The 23,788-nt window shown below is 34.9% G+C and overlaps 1 protein-coding gene across 1 annotated transcript in view; it reads right to left on the minus strand.

Moving 5' to 3' along the window:
- Window positions 1-23,788, minus strand: part of GNGT1 (G protein subunit gamma transducin 1) — a 205,731-nt gene that overhangs the window by 172,797 nt on the left and 9,146 nt on the right. The window lies entirely within an intron of this gene.

Below are 23,788 nucleotides of genomic sequence, written 5' to 3' on the forward strand. Positions count from 1 at the left end.
AAAAGACTAATATACCACAAAAGTAAATGGATGGAGAAGAATATACCATGTTAAGACAGAAAGCTTGAGTAGTCATTTTAATTTCTGACAAATCACATGATTGTCTCAATAGATGCAGAAAATACTTCTGACAAGATTCAACAAGTTTTCATGATGAAAAAACAAAACAAAACAAACACCTCTCAATGAACTAAATATAAAGGGAAATTACCTTAACATAATGAAAGCCATATGTAAAAAGCCCACAGCTAATATACTGAATGGGAAAAACAAAAGTTCTCCCTCAAAGATCACAGTCCAGAGGAGCCTAAGAAGACATGACTAAATGTAATACGATGCCCTGAATGTGATCCTGAAACAGAAAAGAACATTAGGTAAAAACTAAGGAAATTTGAATAAAGTATGAACTTTGGTTAATAACAATGTATCATGTTGGTTCATTAATTGCAACAAATGTACCATACTAGTCATAAGATGTTAATAATAGGAAAAAATATGGTGAGGTATATGCAAACTCTCTGTATCATTTTGTAACTATTCTGTAAATCTAAAACATTCTAAGATAAAAAAGTCATTAAAATTAATTTTTATTTTATAGTTTCAATTGAATCAAGTTTATGATCCACTAAAATGAAACCATCAACATTTTTAAGCTGAAAAATAACAGAATCCAGAGTCTTCATACACAGTATTTTCCATGTCTTGGATGCTAACCAAAATTACCTGGTATATGAAAGATCAGGAAAACATGACCTATTCTAAGGGGAAAATACAATCAAACAGGTTAACCCACATGTTAGAGTTATTAGTCAAGGACCTCAAAGCAGCTAGTGTAACTGTAGTTTTCAAAAGTTGGTCTGAGAACCTCTTTAGAGAACCTACAATGACAAAACAATTTCCATAAAAATGCTGTCTCATGGGTATATAGTGAAGTTTTTCAGGGGCTCTATAAGATGTGATTATTTCATTCTTTTAACATCAGCACACATAATTTTTCATTTTTAAAAATATTAGTTTTAATTTCTAATATGGTAAATATTGAAACATATAATCCATACAAACGGTATCTCTTTGGGAGGTCTGAAAAGAAAAAAAGAAGCAATGAAAGCTCTTTCAGCTGAAAAATTATATAAATAAAGTAATTAAAAATTAATAATTAAAATTTAAAAATAAACAGCCTTTTTTGAATACTGGGCCAGACCAAAAAGGAAATAAAAATGAAAATTACAAATTATCTACAAAGTTATCTAAAGGAGAATGAACTCAATTCACTTCACGTGGGAATATAATTCCTGGGAGATGATATTGGGTGATGGTAGATCAGACTGCCAGGAAATGTGTGATTCTAGGGGAATTATTTTGCCTATTTTTCCTTTAGTGTTCTCACCTGCAAAATGATGATGATCCTAGTACCTCCCCAGTAGGTAAGTTGTGGTGATACTTAAAGAAGATGCCCATGGAACACTGAGGAGTCTGGCATATAGCAAGTGTTCCAGAATGATTTCTATCTAATTGTTGTATTCATTCCTCCTTCCCCTTTCTTTTCTCTTATTCTTCTCTTTTGTCACTTTCCTCCATGAGTTTCCTTTTACTCTTTTTAATAAAATACACATTTAAGAAAGAATGAACTGATAGAACAATATTGTTGACTCTCAAAACTATTTTCTTGATTTAAAAGATCCACATGCAAAAAAGTACACATTGTATTATTTAATTTCTATTAAGTTCCAAAACGAGAAAATTAATCGGTGGTCATAAAAGTCATGAGTTGATGACTTGGGCATCAAGGACTGACCACAAAGAGGTACAAGGGCCGATAGATCCTCTTGATAGGATTGTGGGTTATAAGAGTGAATGTATTATCAAAACTCATCAAAGTAAATACTTAGAATCTGAACATTTCACTGTATATAAAGTTATCACGATTAAAAACTACATGTTATGATATGCCCTAATAACAAAGTGAAACTTTCCAGAATTAGCAACACTTTTATAGTTCACAGATATTTTCTCATTTGTATATGAAAACATGACTGTTTGTATGCAAATAGGGAATGCGTTCATGGCCTCTGCTTAATTTTTTGACCTTCAACTTTTCTTTTAAACATGGTTTCCTTTTTTAACCAAAGTTTTGGTTTCATTTTTATCCATGGCATTTAAAGAAAACAATACTAATTAAGCAAAAACAATTAAAAAAATCTGAGAGTTTGAGTTCTCATATGTAACACAGAAATAATAATAAAATCTCCCTTGATTCTATTATAAGAAAACTGACCATATAATACATCATCAAGCTGGGATACTTTTAAGAGTTAAAGTAAACGGGGCGCCTGGGTGGCACAGTGGTTAAGCGTCTGCCTTCGGCTCAGGGCATGATCCCAGCGTTATGGGATCGAGCCCCACATCAGGCTCTTCCGCTATGAGCCTGCTTCTTCCTCTCCCACTCCCCCTGCTGTGTTCCCTCTCTCACTGGCTGTCTCTATCTGTTGAATAAATAAATAAAATCTTTAAAAAAAAAAAAAAAAAGAGTTAAAGTAAACACCATTAATAGTCCTGGACATTATGCTGTGGTCACTCTAAGTAGGTTATACTAGTAACAAATGAGAAGAATGTGAAATTGCAAAGCACTTTACCACCTGCCTAACAGATGACAGTTTTTATGTTGAATGGACATTAAAATGTCAAATTTTGCTCCTAACATCCGATCTTGTATTTTTTTCCTAGTACCCGATATCTGTTAGATCCAAAGTATTTAGAATTACGGGCATTATGGCTGAATGTGCCTCAAAGTTTGTGTACCAAGATGATTTCAGCATGGGATTCTATACTAAACTCATGCGTGAAGTGGAAAAAGTCAGAAAATAAAAGCTACTTTTAGTAATAAGTGATCATATACAGGTCTAGGTATATCTCCTTTGAAACAGGTTTATACCTCAATTATAAATTTTAAAATGCTCAAGTAGATAAGCTCAATTTTTTTCATTTGTAACATCAATGAATCAGTAAAAAGCATACCACTTCAACCACCATTCATTTAAAAATGGAATTAAAAAAAAATTCTCATCGAATTCTATTAGAATGCAGCCTGGACCACGGTCTATAAAGACCTCTTGCACTGTGCAGCTTTCTATGAGAATGTGAAGTAGGACCACCTTGCCCTTCAGTCAATAGCCAGCCACTGGCCTCCATTATAAGCGAAATGGCTATTTCAAGAGCAGTACCACAGTTGTGAAAGTTTTAACTTGACAGAGCTGAGGAGGGATCCAGACTAAACAGATTTCAATAAAACTTATGCAGAAAGACAACTGGCTAGAAGCACTGCTATTCATGAAATTATGGCTGGGAAGAGACAGCATTCTCTCAATCTATTGAAGTTGTTACAGGCAATTTTCAAAGAAATTGTATTACTAGTGGTTTTAAAAGAAATGGCAGTAAAAGGTAGCTTCCTGTTTCTATTTAGCAACTGGTACATAGCTGAAAGGGAAGACTGAATGGAGCACAAACCAGCTGTACTCCCTGTGATTTCCATGTCTGCAGGTAGAGCTTCCAGTAATTGGCCATTCATTTTTTTCAAGTCAACAATCATTTTGTCTACTGTATAAGAATCTAGCACTGTGCTAGGCACTGGGGATATGTGGGTGAAGGAAACAGACAAATTTCCCTCTTCTCATGGCATTGACACTCTCATTGGAAGAAAACAGAAAAGAAATAAAATAAACGAGTAAATTATATAATCTATGTATGTGTGATAAATGAACTAGAGGAAAATAAAGCAGAGAAGGTGGTGGAGGGTGGTGGGCCGTTGCAAATTTTAAACTAGATGGTATGTGAAAGCCTCATAAGAGCAGTACTGAATAATGCCTGTATGGAACTGGGTCCTGTGTAAGCATTAACGGCAAATTACCTCTCTATACACAGTAGGAATAAATTCATTTGATGGCTTGAAATGTAGCCAGTGTAGGAAGTAAAAAGAAACTGACTCTCTAGGCTAGCATTTCTGAGTCTGAATCTGACCTGTACCAGAGTCACCTAAGGGACACATTAAAATGCAGACTCCTCACTCTCAACCCACACCTAGTGAATCAGAACCCCTGGGCAAGTATCCTGGGAGTCTGGCATTTATCAAACTTTTTGGATGATTTGGAGGAACTCTAACATTTGAGTACTGACTGTCTAATGCAGAAACGTCAAGACCCAAGTAAAAATCCATCCATTTACTTATTTTACACATATTTCCTGAGTGTTCTCAGCTGTGTGACTAACAGGGTCTAAGGAGAGAGATCCACGTTTCAGATGGTTCTGACCAAATTAGGGCAACTAGTTATAAAAATAAATTAACAAAACAATGTAAAAGAGGCTTGCAATGGTCTTACAGATTTAGTTTTAGTTTGGGGAAACAGAGCTGAGGAAATTGCTGATTTTTTTACTCATCCTTTATGCTTGTAAAAATAACTCATGCATGGAAAGGCCTTGAATTAAATATTCTGTACCTATTTCAGCTGCTACTTTATCATCCTCATGGATCACTGTGGCCATTGATGTATTCCGTGTAAAAATATTTTTTTTATGGTTGCAGGAATTCCATGAGATTACCACAAACATTCCCATTTGGTTGCTCATTCATCTGATAAACAGTTATTGAGGCCTGCCATATGAAAATATTCAAAGTCTAGAGGAAGAGACAGACCAATAGATGAGTGCCATACAATATAATGGAAGTATATGAACTATGCTCTTCAGAAGCACAAGGACCAAGTCACTAACTCCCTGGTCTCCTGGGGGTTTTTCACAAAGGAGATGACACTTGGATTAGGGCTTAAAGTATGAGTTAGACTTTGCAGGTAAAGGAAAAGAGTTTAACAGCAGACATCACAGCAGGTACAGATAAACAAATCCAAAAGAGCAGAATTTCACCCACACTACATTACAGCTATGCAAAAACATCTAGCTTCTTTATTTTCTATAAAAAGCTGATAATCATCATCACTGGACAATGAAGTTGCCAAAAAATACTGCCAATTAATACAATCAGTGTTCTCTAATCTAAGCGGTTTTTTAAAATTTAAAACAGCTTCTCATGGATAAATAATCAACAGTTCCAAGCTCAACTCTATGTCAGAACCATTTCTCCTCTCCCCAACAAGATGGTGATCAAGAGGGGAAGCTGTCCAAATGAATGGCACTGGGGGAAAAACACTTGGATGGCCTTTATGCTGGTTTCTGCAGCAGGGCGGATTCTCATCATGGTTGCTATCAACGGAGACAGGAGAAGCCATCAGTTCACTTCCTCTGTGGTATGTTCTCTTGGCTTTATCAGGACCTAGTGGTCCTCGCTGCTAATTTTTTTTTTTCTCATGACAGTGTGGATACCCTTTAAATTTTGGCTTTCCCTGTTTTCTATTGCTGAACCAAGCAGCCTACCCTAAAGCCCTCAGCTAAAATGGTGCCAGTTAACCCCCACTGTAGTGAGCCCTTTTGCAAAGAAGCTCTAACATTCAATAACTGTATCTCTTTGGTAAAATTACTTAAATGTGATGTGCCTCAACTTTCTCATTTGTTATACAGGGATAATGTTAGTGCCTTCCTAAGTGTGTGGTTGTGTAGATTAAACAAGTAAATAAATATAACGTGATGAGAAGGGTGCCTGGCATATTTACGAAGCCAATGCATGTTTGCTGTTGTTTTTAGTTCTTCATTCGTCTTTGAGGCATGTAGGAACTTAAGGGTCTTGTCTTTGTTGTATGCATGGCACTGGGAGCCAGGAACACTGCTTCAGGTCACCTACTGAGCTGCATCTTTCTGCTACAGCTATTGCCCCTATCATATTAGCATGCAGTCACCTGGCACAGAGGTTTTAAGATGATCTTTTTCTTCAACTTAAAAAAAAAAAAAAAAGAATCTGGGCACCTGGGTGGCTCAGTCAGTTAAGCATCTGCCTTTGGCTCAGGTCATGATCCCAGGGTCCCGGGATGGAGCCCCACATAGGGCTCCCTGCTCAGCAGGGAGTCTCCTTCTCCCTCTCCTTCTCACCTTCCCCCCGACTCGTGTGCGTGCTTTCTCTCTCTCTCTCTGAAATACATGAATAAAATCTTTAGAAAATAAATCCCTCTTTCTTCTTGGGATTTTGCCTCAGAGAAATGAAGTAAGAACACATGGCAGATCTTACTACATTTGTCTTTTCTTCCTGTAAGACCCTGGGCCAGAAGGCATAGACTATTCTTCCTTTTTATCTTCCTTTTCCCTATGTCATAACCTAAGACCTTTGTATGGTATAGAGTAAAATTCTATGTTCAAGATTTCCAGAACTGGCTCTTGATGTTAATGTTACCACGGACTTCCAAAATTCTCCTTTGAATATCAGAGGCTCAACATTAATTCCTTCTCTTTATCTTCTTGACATAACAGTCCTAGCCCCATTTATGACAAATTAATGCCTCTTGAAAAATAGTGAGAAAGTAACACACAATGAAATGTAAATAAGGAAAAGCACATGCACATATTTCAAAAATATTATTCTCATTTTCTCCATAAGTATTAAAGGGTTTAGTGTGTCAAAATGCAGGAAGTAGTGATTAATTTGGTGCTATATGTGTACAATTGATTGATGTATCTGTGTGTGTGACTGCAGTGGGCAGTTAGGGGAGAAGGGAGGCGGGTAAAAAGGCTAGCAGATGACATGCAAGAAGCCTATTTCAGCAGAGCTGAAAAGAGCATTATATGCCAGGCTAAGTAATTTTTGTTTTTCATTTAGTCAAAATAATAACACTGTGTATTAAGTGAGGTTTACATTTATATGTCCATTTCATGTGTCAGAAAACAAAATCTCTGAGATATTAGGCTATTCTATGTTATCATCACTGTAATTGTCAGAGCTGGGATAAAAATTCAATATTCCTGATTTATAATCTATCATATTATATGGTTTTATTTTGTTTTGTTTTTTAACTTCAAGCAACTTCTTTGGAGAAGTTATAAACTGGCATTTTCACTTTTGAGATAAATGAGATAAATCCAATAGAACAATTACTTAAATCAAAAACATTTCACTGCTTCTGAAATTCCTGTGCCTCCAGCAAAACAGAATCCCAAGGCTGTGTTCAATAAGATCTTCTGATATATTTATTGCTTGCCCATTACTCACTGTCTTACTTGTTTTCACAGTTGGTAAAGACTCAGTAATTCTAACTATGAGGATATCAAATTGCACTGGTGTACAATCTAGATGATGTTATTTTTTTAAGCCATACACTTTTCCGAAAATAAAGATAAAATTTCAAAAGTGTTTGTTGGATTAATTGCAAATCTCTTATGGAGATCTCCTTAACTATATTCTTTTATACCATGGTGTCACTTAACAAAGACCTAAGAGATACAACAAGTTGTCCAGCCACATTTTCTGAAACTAATACGAGTCCATCTGATATATCACTTAGAATCATCTTTAGATAAGTGTGTTTGCTAAGAGGGCATAGGATAAAACACAGTTTTGCGATTAAATGATTACTTTTGATTATGTAAGCAGCCAGTAAATCAATTCATGACAGAAAGTAAATTCTTTATATAAATAATTTAGCTTTATACAAATAATTTTTCATTGAGAGTCCAAATATTTCATTCATTTAAACAAGTATTTATTGAAGAACTACTGCTTTGCCACTGGAGATGTATAGATAAATGAGGCAGACAGTCACCACCCTATGAAGCTCACGACTGCAACAAAGGTTAGAAGGAAAAATAGGGTCTATCAGAGTTTCTATTGAGTAAACCTTAACTAATATGAGGTGTCAGGGTATGCTTCCATAGAGAATGATCCTTAAGCAAAGACATGAAAACTCAGTAGAAAGTAGCCAGATGACTAGTCAGAGAAAGATATTCCCAGGAAGAAGGAATAGCACATTCTAGGCTCTGGCTAGAAATAAGGGGAATTCAGGGCATTCAAGGACTGAAAAAACTCTGTATGGCAGAAGCGTAGTAAGTGGGGTCAGATCATAAAGGAATCTACAGGCAAGTTAAGTATTTTAAAATTTAAGAGAAAGTGAAAGCCACTGAAAAATATAAGTGGAAGAGAATCATGGTTGGTTTTTATTTTTAGAAGATTACTTAAGATCAGAGCCATGGTGTATGCAACTCAGGGAGGCACCATTCACATTTCACCATTCACCATTCATAGGAAGTCCTGCACCAGATACTATGCCCCGCTCCAGAGGATGGACCAGAAGTGATGAGAGTGCAAACAAGACTGTCATGGGAAGAGAATGCATTGGTCGAGGCAAGAGATGAATGTGGCTCAGATTTAGGTAGAATAAAAGTAATAAAGGGAAGTGGAAGCATTTGGGAGATATTAAAGAGGTGGAATTCATAATACAATGTGCGATTATATATGGAAGCTGATATAGAGAAAACTTCATGAATGATTCATTGATTCCTGTTTGGTTGGTTGTGGGTGCCATTTTGAAGTATAAGGAGCATAGGAGGTAGGACAAATCAAAACTTCAGCTTGGGGCATGGTAGTTTTAAAGGACCCATGTGGATCATAGGGTGGAGATGTAGAATAAAACGCCTGGTATTTTGTTTTGGAGCTCAGAAGATAAATTTGAGCTGGAGAGATAAAGTTGGGAATAATCACTACATAGATGGAATTGAAGTCACCAAAGTGGTAAAAATCACTAAGTAAGATCAGGTAGAGAGAGAAGAAAAGAAGGACTGGGGTGAAACCCTCAATACACATACAGATAAAAGTCTAATAAAAGAAAAGTGGCGAGGTAGAAACAAAGCCATAGCAATGGTGTGGCATCAAGGGAATCAAGTCTTTTAAAGTAGAATAAGTGTTTAGCTATGTCTAAGGCTACTGAGAGGCCAGAAGGAGTGTCCATTACATCCTGCGACATGGAGGACATTTCCACAGGTGTGTCTGAGGCAGCAGTCATACTGGACTGACTTGAGTGAATGGGGGATGAAGATGTAGGAATGCCAAAAATTTGACTATGAAGTGAGCACGAGAGAAACAAACTAAAGAAGAATATGAGGTCCAAAGATTTAAAAGAGGATGAAAAGTATCTAGTACAGAGGGAGGTTCTGAATATATAGAAGCAGCATAAGAACACCAGGAGAGTGACAAACAGGGAAGGAAGGAGATTCTGAGCATACCAGGAAATTTGGCTTAGGAAGAAGGAAAAATAATTCCTCTACTGGGTTGGATGGAAAGGCGTAAGGAAGGTGCAAGTAGGTTGGTAGATTTGCCTGTGAGAAATTGTGATTGGGTGGTTCTGGGATCACAACCAATGGCTTCTGCTTTTTCTGCAAAATACAGGCTGAGTTAAAGCATACACACACACACACACACACACACACACACACACACACACACACAAATGTTGTCAGGGCTTTAAAGAGAGTAAAAAGTTGTTTGAATGTCTTGTGCAGAGAGTCGGAGATAGTGAGAGAAACAATGCATTGCCAGGTAATATTAAGGGACCAGTTTAAATTGAGGATCAAAAATCAAAACAGCTACTACCTTAAAGAAAACAGAAGTGCAGAGCCCCAAAATGCTGAAGAGCCAAAAAACTGTTTTACTGAGCATCAGGTACACAGGGCCTGGTGCGTATCTGTGGTTGGAGATGTTCATGTGTATTTATGTGCATGTGTATATGTATGCACGTGCAACTGCATATGTGTGTATCTCTCTCTCTCTCTCTCTCTCTCACACACACACACACACAGAAAATAAACCCCTAACTCAATTTTGACCCATATAACCTTAAATTTCCAAGTTGGAAGGGATATTAACTAGCCAATTATAAATCTTACCATATTTAGAATGATCTGTGATTGTCAGTGTCTAGGAATTGGGATCCAGGATAAAGATAGAGTTTTGGGTTTCTCACAACACCATAATTAGTTCTGGAAATGTAGTCAAATGATCATTGCAAGGTAGAATTATTATTTTAAGCCCATGAAATTCAAGTTTCCCATTTGCAATTGTGGGGAAAATTAGTGCTGCAAGAAATTACTCTCTAATTAATTACTCTAAGAAATTAATACTCTAAGAAATTACCATTTGGTAGTGTGATGTGTTAAGCTACGTGTCACCTAACAGATCAGAAAAGATAACCCTACTCTGTGAAGTCACTTGGCTATCACCCAAAAAATGATGGTGAAGACAATAATAATATCTTCCCTAAACCCAAATTCATGGGGATTATTCATTTCTTCCTCTGAATTTATCCAGCACATTATTTTAAACTCTGTTTAGGATGTTATTTTAATCTTCTCTGCACTGTAATTGGTTATTTGTATGTTTTAGTCCTCTGCTACATTTTTCCTGGACTTGAGTGACTGTGTGTTGAATGACTATTTTACACCTAATTTCTAAAATACTGCCCTATTCAGTAATAAACCTCACTTAATAATTCACTGAAGCATTAGTATTGATTGCTTCTGTATGCCAGATTTTGTGCCACACACTGACTACACAATAGGGAAACAAAACAGATAGGTTTCCTGTTCTCATGGAATTCACAGTCCAGTAGGAAAAATAGGCATTAAGCAAATAGATGAAGAACTGAATACATAATTCAAAATTTAGATGAGTTGCTGAGCAAAAGAACATGAGATGAGACAAAGAAAGTGAATTAATTTTATATTAAGTGAAAACTTTGAGGAATTCACAAATAAGCCAGAGTTTCTCAAGTCCAGCATTATTGACATTTTCACAGGACAATTCTTTGTTGTAGAGAGCTGTCCTCTACATTATAGAATGTTTAGCAGTTTCCTGGCCTCTACCTATTAGATTCCAAAAGCACCATCCCATAGTAATAACCAAAAATGTCTCAAGGTACTGCCAAATCACTGCTGGAGAGAGCCACTAATTTTAATTGAGACCAAATATATTAAGTAAGAAGTAGGAAGGAGAAAAAAGGTCGGAAGAGCATTACTCCAGGAAGAAGAAACATCATGGGAAGTTCACAGGGGCAGAAGAGAGCTCAGAACATTTAAAGAACTAAAGGAGGCCAGCATGTCAGGAATATATAGAATGAGGGAAAGATCAGTGCAAAGTGGAGGGGAAAAAAAAGGCAGAGAACAGGTTAAAAGAAGGTTTTTGCATGTATTGTCAAGGAGTGTAGAATTTATCCTAGGAGAAACGGGAAGCTACTGGTAAGTTTTCAGTGAGAAAGTGGTAAGATCAAAAGATGCAGTTCATATTTTTAAAATTTTTATTTATTTAATTTTTAAATTTTATTTATTTTAAGTAATCTCTACACTCAATGCCAAGCTCAAACTCATGACCCTGAGATCAAAAGTTGCATGCTCTTCCAACTAAGCCAGCCAGGTGTCCCAAAATTCATATTTTAAACTATCTTTCTGGTTGCTCTGTTAAGAATAAATAAGAAACTGGGAATGGAAACGAGGAGGCCAGCCAGGGGCTGTTGCCATTTTCCAGGATGGTGGTTTGGGCTAGAGTGGAGGATGTAGAGGTGGTAAGAAGTAGACACAGCAAAGCTGTATTTTGGAAGAAGAAATGCAGAACTTAGTACATACATGATTGTTCAATGAAAGGAGGAATGAAAGGGAAGAAAATTATTTGAGACCACCACTGATTTGTAAATTCATATATTAGATTTGTGTTACTTGCCTCAAAAATGATAAAATTTTTGGTTGGTGTTAGTCCTATGCCTTTATGATACTGTAATTAAAAATCCAAACTTCTTCCATATGAAAGTGCTACAAATATATAGCCTTATGTGCTACATACCACTGCATTTTCCACTCTACCTGATCTTCTCTATCCCGGGCTAAAACTCAAAAGACTTTCAATAGCTCAGTTCATGGCATAGCTTGCATTCTCTTAGCCTACATCTTGTGTGTCTATTCAATTATAGCCTCTAAAACAGAATGGTTTACCTTAGGTATTGCTCTCAAAAAGTATAAAGGGGAGTAAAAATATTTCCAATAGACATACTGCACTATTCATGCAACTTGAAGTTTTATTAATGAAAAAGTCATGTTACGCAAACATGCTGCTAAGCCATATCTTTCTTATCCTATAAATCTGCAATTGGAGTCAAGTCTCTAAATGTAATATTTCATGCTTACTATCTATGGTATGTTGTATCTGTCAGAGTTTAGTCGCCAGAACAGAAACCACTCTCTTCATTCCATGTATAAATCATTATAATAAAGGGAATTGTAGATTTACATTAAATTGGAAGGATGGCACAGTAAAGGTCAGCAAAGTCACCACTAACAAGCTAGCCTGCAACCTGCCCTCTGGAAGGGCAGAGAAACGATATCATTATGTCCACCTAATTATTTAGAACCTCCTCTGAATTGGATGACTTGTGTACATGCACATGAAATATAAATATCTTCACTCTGTTTATCCTGAGAAGTCCACTCATTTATTAGATATAATTATCTATCCATCTATCACCTATTGATCAACTGATTTATATTTTCAAATCTTGCTCCTTCAAGTCATATCTGAAAAAGGCAATGTAAGATCATAGCTATGGCAATTTCCCTTACCTACCCTCCCTTAGGCCACCCATGGAGCACTACACTGCTGCAAATCTTAACTTCCAGGTGGTGCTACTCTACCATATAGACTCTGTATGTAAATCAGGCCTGATTTCTTTTCTTCTGTATGTTACAGACCCCACACTACATTTTTAATCATTCGTCTTTAAACAATCAATAGTTTTTTATATAAACTAAAATAATAAAAAAAATATTATGTATATTCACACAGTTACCATTTACAGTGTTCTTTGGTCCTTTTTGTAGAGCCGTATGGTCATCCGGTATTATTTTCCATCTGACTAAAAGAACTCCTTTGTCCTAGTGTGATCTGCTGCTGAGGAATTATTTTGCTTATTTTCCTTTTATTTTTAAAAGAAACTCTCTTATTTTCCTTTTATTTTTAAAAGATGTGTTTGATGGATATAGAATTTTTGGTTGACTTTCTTCCCTTTCATTACTTTAGAGGTGCTGCTTCACTGTATTCTAGCTTGTATTGTTTCTGATAAGAAATCACAATATGCCTTGGGATTTCTTAAGTCTTTACAACCTGTTGATATATAATTTTCATCACATTTGAAAAAAATCTGACCATTATTTCTCTAAAATGTTTTTCTATCCTGCTTCCACTTGACATTTCTTCAGATACTCTAATTAAATAAGTATCAGGCTCCTTAAAGTTATCCTGTAGCTTACAGGTATTCTGTTAATTTATTTTGAGTCTTCTGACATTCCCCCCCCCATATGTTTTATTTCAAATAATGTCTGTTATGTCAGTAATCTTTCCTTTATAATATATAATCATCCTTTAAAACTCATCTGCAATACTTATCATCTGACTTTGTACTTTTCACCTCTAGAAGTTTAATTTGGGTCTTTGCATGTAAAGCGTGTCCGTATTTAATACGTTCAATCTTTTCTTTAGCTTTCTGAACATATGGAACACAGTTGTAATAACTGCTTTAATGTCGTCTGCTGTATCTGACATTTGTCAGTTCTGGGTTGGTTTCAACTGATTGAAGTTTCTCTTCATTGTAGAATGAATTTTCCTGCCTGTGGGCTTGCCTGGTAGTTTTTGACTGGGTGTCAAACACTATGCATTTTACCTTATTAGATGCTGAATATATTACTATTTCTATTCTTGAGCTTTGTTCTGGGATGTAGTTATTTAGAAATAGTTTGGTTACTTTAGATATTGCTTTTAAAATGAAATCAAGATTAGTTTAGGGCTAATTATTCTCCATTACTAACGCAAGATCTTTTTGAGTACTCTAGCCAGTGAACTATGACTTATGAGTCTCCTCAGTCCAACTGATGAAGAAAGGCACCATTCCTGTCTGCAGTGGTCACTGGGTACTATTCCCTCTAATAAGTTTTAGTGGTTCTTTCATAGTCTTGGGAAGAGTCCTTATATATATTTACCAACAGTAAACTTCTAAATAATATCCAGATCTCTCTCTCTAGTCAACTTTCTACTCACTAGTATTTTCCCAATGAACTCTAGTTCCCTTGATCTCTGAAAATTCTGAGATTCTCTTCCTTAATCAATGAGACTGCTAAGCCCCACCTGGATTTCCTCTTCTTGAGCCACAGCTTAGTAAATTTTCAAGGTGGTAGACTGGGGTAATCATAGGACTCACCCTATTCACTTCTCATGTCTTAGGTGCTATCATTCTTTATAGTCATATCTCTAAACTTTTGAAAATTATTGTTTATTTCATTATATACAGGTTTTTACTTGTTTTATATATGAAGGTAAATCTGTTTACTGATGCTTTTCCTCTAAGATCAGGAATAAGACAAGGATGTCCACTCTTGCCACTTTTATTCAACATGGTACTGGAAGTCCTAGCCACAGCAATCACACAAGAAAAAAGAATAAGAGGCATCCATATCGGTAAGAAGTTTAACTGTCATTATTTGCAAATGACATGATATATATAGAAAACCCAAAAGAGGGGTGCCTGGGTGGCTCAGTCACTAAGCATCTGCCTTTGGCTCTGGTTGTGATCCCAGGGTCCTGGGATCGAGCCCCACATCAGGCTCCCTGCTCGGTGAGAAGCCTGCTTCTCCATCTCCCACTCCCTCTGCTTGTGTTCCCTCTCTCGCAGTGTCTTTCTCTGTCAAATAAATAAAATCTTAAAAAAAAAAAAAAAGAAAGGAAGAAAACCCAAAAGACTCCACCGAAAACTACCACAGTTAATAAATGAACTCACTAAAGTTGCAAGACACAAAATTTATACCTAGAGTCAGTAGCATTTCTATACAATATGAACAAAATAGAAATTAAGAAAACAATTCCCTTTATAATTGCACCAAAACCAATAAAATACCTAGGAATAAATTTAACCAAGGAGGTGAAAGACCTATACTCTGAAAACTATGAAACACTGATGAAGGAAATTAAAGACAACACAAAACAAAAATGGAAAAATATTCCATGCTCATGGATTGGACAAATGAATATTATTAAAATATTCATACTACCAAAGCAATCTACAGATTCAGTGCAACTCCTTTCAAAATAACAATAGCATTTTTTATGGAAATAAAACAAATAATACTAGAAATTGTACAGAACCACAAAAGACTTCAAATAGCCAAAGCAATCTTGAGAAGGAAAAACAAAGCTGGAGGTAACACAATCCCAGATGCTAAGATATTCTACAAAACTGTAGGAATCAAAACAGTATGGTACTAGCACAAAAATAGACACAAAGATCAATGGAACAGAAAGCTCAGAATCAAATTAGTGTTTGATAAAACAGTCAAAAATATGCAATGGGAAAAAGAGTCTCTTCAATTAATGTTGTTGGGAAAACAGCTACATACAAAATAATGAAACTGGACCACTTTCTTACACCATACACAAAAATAAATTCAAAATGTATTGAAGACCTAAATGTGAGGCCTGAATCATAAAAATCCTAGAAGAGACCACAGGCAGTAATTACCCTGATATCAGCTGTGCAACATTTTTTTAGATATGTCTGCTAAGAAAAGGGAAATGAGAGCAAAAATAAACTATTGTAAGTACATCAAAATAAAAACTTCTGTACCACAAAAGCAACCATCAACAAAACAAAAAAAGCAACCTATGGAATGGGAGTAGATATTTGCAAATGATATATCTGATAAGGGGTAATATCCAAAATATATAAAGAACTTCCACAACTCACTACAAAAAAAAAAAAAATCCAATTATAAAAAGGAGGACTTGAACAGACAATTTTCCAAAGAAGACATACAGATGGCAAACAGACACAGGAAAGATGCTCAACAACACTAGTCATCAGGGAAATGCAAATCAAAACCAAAGTGAGATATCACCTTATACCTGTCAGAACAGTGAAAATGAAAATGAGAACTACCAGGTGTTAGAGAGGATGTGGAAAAAAGGAACCCCCGTGCACTGTTGGTGGGGAAGCAAACTGGTACAGCCACTATGGAAAAACAGTTGGAAGTTCCTCAAAAAATTAAAAATAGAAATGCCACATGATTCAATAATTCCACTACTGGGTATCTACCTAAAGAAAACAAACCACTAATTTGAAAAGATATATGCACCTGTATGCTTATCACAACATTATTTGCAATAGCAAAGGTATGGAAACAATCTAAGTATCCATCAATAGAAAAATGGATCAGGAAGATGTGGTATGTATGTGTGTGTATATATATACGATGAGGTATATGTGTGTGTGTGTGTGTGTGTGTGTGTGTGTGTGTGTGTGTGTGTATACACACAATGGAATATTACTCAGCCATAAAAAAGAATGAGATCCTGACATTTGTGACAACATGGATGGACCTAGAGGGTATTATGCTAAGTGAAATATGTCAGATTGAGAAACACAAATACCATATGATTTCATTCATATGTGGAATTTAAAAAATAAAGCAAATTAATAAACAAACTAAAAAGCAGAATCAGACCAATAAATACGGAAAACAAACAGATAGTTGCCAGAGGGGAAGACTGTGAGAGGTTGGGAAAAATGGATGAATGGGAGTGGAAGACATAGGCTTCCAGTTACGGAATGAATAAGTCACAGGAGTAAAAAGTACAGCATAGGGGATTTAATCAATTAATACTGCCACCGCACTATATGGTCACGGAAGGTAGCTACATTTGTGGTGAGCATAGCATAACATGTAGAGACACTGAATCACTACATTATATTCCTGAAACTAATGTAACATTGTGTGTCAACTACATTCAAACGAATTTTTTTTTTTTAAATCTGTTCTCTGTTATTCCATCTTGGTTGGAAGCAGAAGGGTCTATGCTCCTTTCTTGCTACTAGTGACTCTAAGTTAATATTGTTCACCATTAAGGGAATGTCATTTGCACAATTCATCTTCACCTACTTCACTCATAAAAATGCTGAAAAGGGGCGCCTGGGTGGCACAGCGGTTAAGCATCTGCCTTCGGCTCAGGGCGTGATCCCGGCATTCCAGGATCGAGCCCCACATCAGGCTCCTCCGCTATGAGCCTGCTTCTTCCTCTCCCACTCCCCCTGCTTGTGTTCCCTCTCTCGCTGGCTGTCTCTATCCCTGTCATATAAATAAATAAAATCTTTAAAAAAAAAAATGCTGAAAAGTTCAGGACCAGGGACAAAGTTTTGTACTTCATCAGTGAGAACACTCTTTCAAAAGTTACATTAACCCATTACTCAAAAGTTTTTCATACTATAAATTTACACAATTGTCATATTAGCCTATGCATTTGCACTTGCCATCTGTTTTTCATTAACTATATTATCATTTCATTCAATTTTTAAATAATCAAGTGTAGGAAAAATAGGTAAATAATACACTGTTGTGTGGTGGCCATTAATTTTTTTTTCCACTCTGAATATTTCTGATTCTTCATGTCCTTGGCTTATGGTATTCCCTCATCCAATTATGGGTGAGTGGCACCATAAGATTATTTCTGGCCTATTAGTTGTGAGTAGAACTGATAGATACTACCTCTAGGTTAAACATGTATTTGCCAGTACAAAACCCAATAGAGTTTCCTTTATCCTCTAGATTTTGAGACAGTGGCTGTTCCACCAGCCAAGGTTCCTAAGAAAATTAAATGAATAGTCACCTCTGCCAACCCATGATAAACAAGCAACATGGGTCTGAAATAAACATTTGTTACTTTAAACCACTGGTATTTGGGGTGTGTGTGTGTATGTGTGTGTGTGTGTGTGTGTGTGTGTGTCACAGTATATTTTAAGACTCTTCTTACTGATACAGCTTATAAAAAATAAAACATTGCAATAAAAATTAAAGTTTCATTTGAGTATCAAACACAATTCCAGTTTTCTTCCACTCTGTCTCTGGAACCGTTTAACAATGGTTGTAACTTTATGAGTCTTCTTCTTAGCATTTGTCTACTTCTCTCTCGATGCGTAAGGCGCAGCTTGCTTAGTCTCATAAAAAAGACTTAGATATATTTCTATTGATACATAGAGAACTAGTTCATTCCTTTTAACTGCCATATAGTATCATGTCATAAGAACATGCTACTTTTATCTATTCTATGTTGATTATCACGTATACCCATACCCATTTGTCTGATGATAGACACTTAGACTATTTTTTATTTCATACCACTATAATAACAAAACATCATTCTACATATCTCCTTGTATACAAATAGAAGCAGTAGTAGATCTGGGCTGTAGGGGTGTACATATTTTCAGTTTTAAGGAATACTGCTAAACCCTCCTATAATATGACTAAACAATTTTATATTGCAACCACTTTTGATAGGTTTAGCCTATGCTTATTGTTTTGGTTTAATTCTAGATACGAACCTCATTTATTCCTTATACCAGAAACAAACAAACAAACAAATCCCATTTCAGTGGTGACTGGCACTTGTATGTACACTGGCAATACAAAGCTAAGTAGGGCACAGTTAAGGAGCCATCACTACACAAATAGGATCATCTTGATTCTTTGCACTATGATTTATTAGATAAAATTGGGCTATATTTTCCTTAATTGAGGTCACTCATGAAAACGAGCTTTCAAATATGGTATAATTACTTATAACCTATTTTCTCTATCTTCAAACTGAATAGCAACTTATATAAAATGAGCCACTTAATTAAAGGAGCAGTTTTGTAGGCTACTTTATATGAGCTTACACTCCATTGTTGTTCTATCAATGATTGTCTTGCCAAATGGTAGGAAGAGTTTATTTTTACTGAAAGAGTTTAATTTTACTGAAAATGGAGACCACTTGGAAATATTCTAAGTTACTACATATGAAAAGGTACAGCACTATCTGAAGGCAGAGTTGGGTTAATTGAAAATATACATTGTAAACCATATGGTTTATATTTACAACCAAAGTATTTAAAAGTTTTAAAATGAAGTATGAATGATAAGTCAATAGATGAGATAAAATGGAATTGCAAAAACAACGCTTAAGTGAAATGAGAGAAGTCAGAAAAGAAAGACAAATGCAACAAACAGTAAATAGCAAGACTACAGATTCTAATCCAACAGTCGATAATCACTATAAATGTGAATGGTCTGGATGCACTTTGTTAAAAGAGATTTTCAGATTGGATAAAAAAGCAAGACCTGAATCCATGTCACATACGAGAAACCCACTTTAAATATAAAATTATATGGATTAAAGCAAAGGGGTAGAGCTGTTATATAGAAAACAGTGTGGCAACTCCTCAAAAAGTTAAACACAGAAGTACTATATGACCTAGAAATTCCTTATAGGTATATATTCAAAAAAATTAAAAGCATATGTTCACCCAAACACTTGTATACAAATGTTCATAACAGCAAAATTCATAATAGCCTAAAAACTGAAACAATCCTAACGCTCAGCAACTGATGAATGGAATAAATAGTATGTGATATGTCCAAATAATGAAATATTTAATTATCAGTCATAAAAAGCAACTGAGTACTGAAATATGTTGCAAGTGGAAAACCCAGGAAACATTATGTTAAATGAAAGAAGCTAGACACAAAATGCCACATAGTATACGATTCCATTCATGTGTAATATCCAGAATGGGCAAAACGATAGAGACTGAAAGTAAGTTAGGAATTGCCAGTCATTGGAGGGAGTGGAAAATTGGGATTGGCTGTCAACAGCTTGGAAGTTATTTTGGGGTAATGGAAATATTCTGGAATTAGATAATACTGATAGTCTCATAGCACTGAATATATTGAAAACCACTCTATTGAACACTTTGAAATGCTAGATTTTATGTTATATGAAATTTAGTTCAATAAAATATGTTAAAGTATAGGGAAAGAAAAAGTTATACCATGAGAACACAAATCAAAGAAAGCTGAAATACCTCTATTAATTTTAGACTAGGCCAACTTCAGAACGAGGAATATTTTCAGGGATAAAAAGGAACATTACATTGTAACAGAGGGGTCAATTCTCCAAGAGGACATAACAATCCTAAACATGTATGCACCTAACAGTACAGCATCAAGATGCATGAGACAAACACTGATAGAACTAACAGGAGAAATTGGTAAGTCCATCTTTATAGTTGGAGACTTCACCACCACAAACAAGAAGGCAAAAATTTAGTCACAATAAATATACTCTTAAACACCACTATTAACCAACTTGGTATAATTGATATTTATAAAACATTCTAAACACCTATATCAAAATGCACACTTTTTTTCAAGTGCACATGAAATATTCACCAAGTTAGACCACATTCTGGTACATAAAATAAACCTTAACAAATATAAAAGAATATAAATTATGTAAAATATGTTCTGATACATAACAGAATTAAACTAAAAATCACTAACAAAGCTAAAAAAGTGCCCAAATACTTGGAAGATAAACAATACATTTCCAAACAACCAATGGGTTAAAAAGGAAATCAAGAAAAGTTTTTAAAATATTTTGAACTTAATTATAATGCAAATTCACTTATCAAAAATTGTAGGATGCAGCTAAAGCAGTGTTGAGAGGGCTAGTTATAGCACAAAATGAATACATTTTAAAAGAAGAAAGACCTACCAACAAATCAATGTTCTAGGTTTCCAACTAGGAAAGAAAATGCAAGTTAAAGAAAGAAGTGCAAACTAAACAACACAAGCAGAAGAAAGGAAATAGTAAAATGAGAACAAAAATCAATTAAGTTAAAAACAGGAAAATACAGAAAATCAATGAAACTGAAATCTGATTATTATCAGCAAAGAACAGTAAAACTGACTTCTAGCTAGGCTAAAAGAAAAAGAAGACAAAAATTACCAATGTGAAAAATGAAAGAGGGGCTATCACTACTTATCCACAGACATTAAAATGATAATAAAGAAATGTTAAGAACAATTCTATAATTATAAATTCAAAAATTTAGATGAAATGGAATAATTCTTTGAAAGATACAAACTACCAAAATTCACTGAAAGAAAAACAGATAACCTGAAGAGCCCTATATCTATTAAAGAAATTAAATTACTAATTAAAAATATTCCAAAACAAATGAGAAAGATGAAACACCAAGCCCAGATGGTTTCACTGGTGAATTTGTTCAAATATTTAAGGAAAACAAAATGCCAATTCTACACAGTAATTTTCAGAAAATAGGGAAAAAGGGAATACTTTCCAATTTATTTCATGAGGTCATAGTTACCCTAACATCAAAACAGAATAAACCATTACAACAAAAGAAAACTAAAGACCAATATCACTCATGAATATTGAAGCAATGATCTGTAACAAAATATATGAAATAAAAGTAATATATAAATAGATAAATACATCATGCCCAAATGGGGTTCATCCTAGGAATGCAATGCTAGTTTAACATTCATAAATCAACCAATATAATTCATCATATTAACAGACTGAAAAAGAAAAATGGTATTATCATATCAATAAATTAAAAAATTATATGACAAACTTTAAAACTCATTCATGATAAAAACTCCCCAAAAACTGGAGTACAGCTCCTTCAACCTAACAAAGGATATATATAGAAACAAAGGATATATATATATATATCTAGAAAACCTATCATCACACCTAATGCCAACAGACTAACTGCTTTACTCTCACACTTTCAGACCCAAGACATGAATATCCTTTCTTACCACTCATATTCAGCATTGTACTGGAAGTCTTAGCTAGTTCAATAAGGTAGAAAAAAGAAAGAAAAGTTATACCTATCACAGAGGAAGACACAAGACTAACTTTGTTGACAGACAGCATGATTGCCTATGTGGAAAACCCCAAAGAATCTATAAAAAAACTTCCTGGAACTAATAAGTGAGTTAAGCAAGGGCTTAGGAAACAAAATCAGTATACAAAAGTCAGTTGATTTCCTAGATACTAATATTAGCAATTTAAAATAAAAAAAATAATAATATCAAAAACGAATTAGGTATAAATCTATCCAAGAATACACAAGTTCTGCAAGCAGAACTATGATGCTGATTAAAGAAATCACAGAATGTCAAAATAGATGTAGATTAAATGTATATTGAAAAGTCAATATAGTGAAGATGTCAATTCTTCTCAATTCAACACAATCCCAATGAAATTCTTGCAAGCATTTTTGTTGGTATTAACTATTTTTAAAAATTATGTGGTAAACAAAGACACCAGAATAGTCTAAAGAATTTTGAAAAGAACAATATAGGAGGCCTTATTTTAACTAATCTCAAGATTTCTGTAAGCAACAGTAACATAGACAGTGTGGCATTACTAAAAATGTAATATACAGATCAATGAACAGAAAAGGAAGACCATAAGTAGACTCCAAAATACTGCCAACTAATTTCTGACAAAGGTGCAAAGGCAATTCAATGAAAAAAAAAAAGGATAGTCTTTTCAACAAATGGTGCAAAAATAAAAATAATACAAACCAAAACTGAAAGTACATATACACTTGGCTAGATTATGACAGGCAATTATTTAGCCAAACACCAATCTAGATATCACTGTGAAGGTAATTTTTAGATGTGATTAAGTAGACTTTGAGCAAAGTAGGTTACCTTCTATAATATGGATGGGCTTCATTCCCTTAAAGTCCCCTAAGGAAGAATGAATTCTGCCTCTAGACTGTCTTCTGGCTTAAGACTAAACATTAACTCTTCCCTGGGTCTCCAGACTGCCAGCTTTTCCCTCCAGATTTTGGACTTGCTCATGTGGGCCAATTCTTTCAAATAAATCTCTTGATAGAAAGACAGATAGACAGATAGATAGACAGACACATACATATAGAAATATATGCATCCTATTGGTACTATTTCTCCAGAGAACCCTAACTAATATAGTTCACAATACAGCACCTGAGCCAGAAATTGAAAACATAATTCCTTGTAATGGAACCCTAAGACTGCTATTTATCTGCCCTGCTAGAAAAATATGAGTTTCCCAAATGTGGGCAAGCTTTGAATCTCCTCAGTTACTTATTTTCGCTAATTCCGTATATGTTCTCAATCTGCTACCAAAACAAGTGCATTTTTTTTTCTCTTGAATTCTGGTGAGAGATAAGTCAATATATTCCATTCAACTATTCATTTTACTCAAAAGCAGTAAGACTGGGTTGCTGGCTTAAATTTGATAAACATTATTATGCCATGTCCCTAGTGTTTCTGAATAAACCAGGAGTCAGACATATGATACTAATAAAAGAGAAATGTTTGCCAAAGGTGAAGAGAGTGTATTCTCAAAGAATATCTGGAAGAAGAAACAAAAAACTCCACTTCGCCGAATCAAAATCTGCATTCCTTTAACAGGTGCTAAGTTTTTAAATTTGTACTCTAGGTCTCTCTTCAAAAGTATTTTGTAGTGTTTTTGATTTATGCATTGTTCAGGACAATAATATCTAACCTGCCCAATTCACACCTGGCGAGAAGCAGCTGCTGCTATAGTAAATGACAATATTTTCAGCTGCTGAAGGGGCATTCATTCCCAGGACGTAAATAAGAACACCTAAGGAATAGCTACATACACACGCAACGGATCATATAGTGAAGGAAAGTGATGGTCTTCTGTTTTAACAAGATAATCTTATTTGCCCCAAATTTCCAGAAAAGCTACAACATAAGCAAAAACTTTAAACCCTAGCAAAGACCGGGTGTTGTATGTGAGTGATGAACCACTAAATTCTACACCTGAAACTAGCATTACATTGTATGTTAACTAACTGGAATTTAAATAAAATTTGGAGAAAGAAAGAAAAAGAAAAAAACAAACCCTAACAGAGAAAGGCACTTTGCAACACTTCACATGACTGCTTTCCAAAAAATCTTTAATCAA

This window comes from Ursus americanus, chromosome 3 (assembly GCF_024610735.1).
Source record: "Ursus americanus isolate L20-20 chromosome 3, mUrsAme1.1.p, whole genome shotgun sequence".
Lineage (NCBI taxonomy): Eukaryota > Metazoa > Chordata > Mammalia > Carnivora > Ursidae > Ursus > Ursus americanus.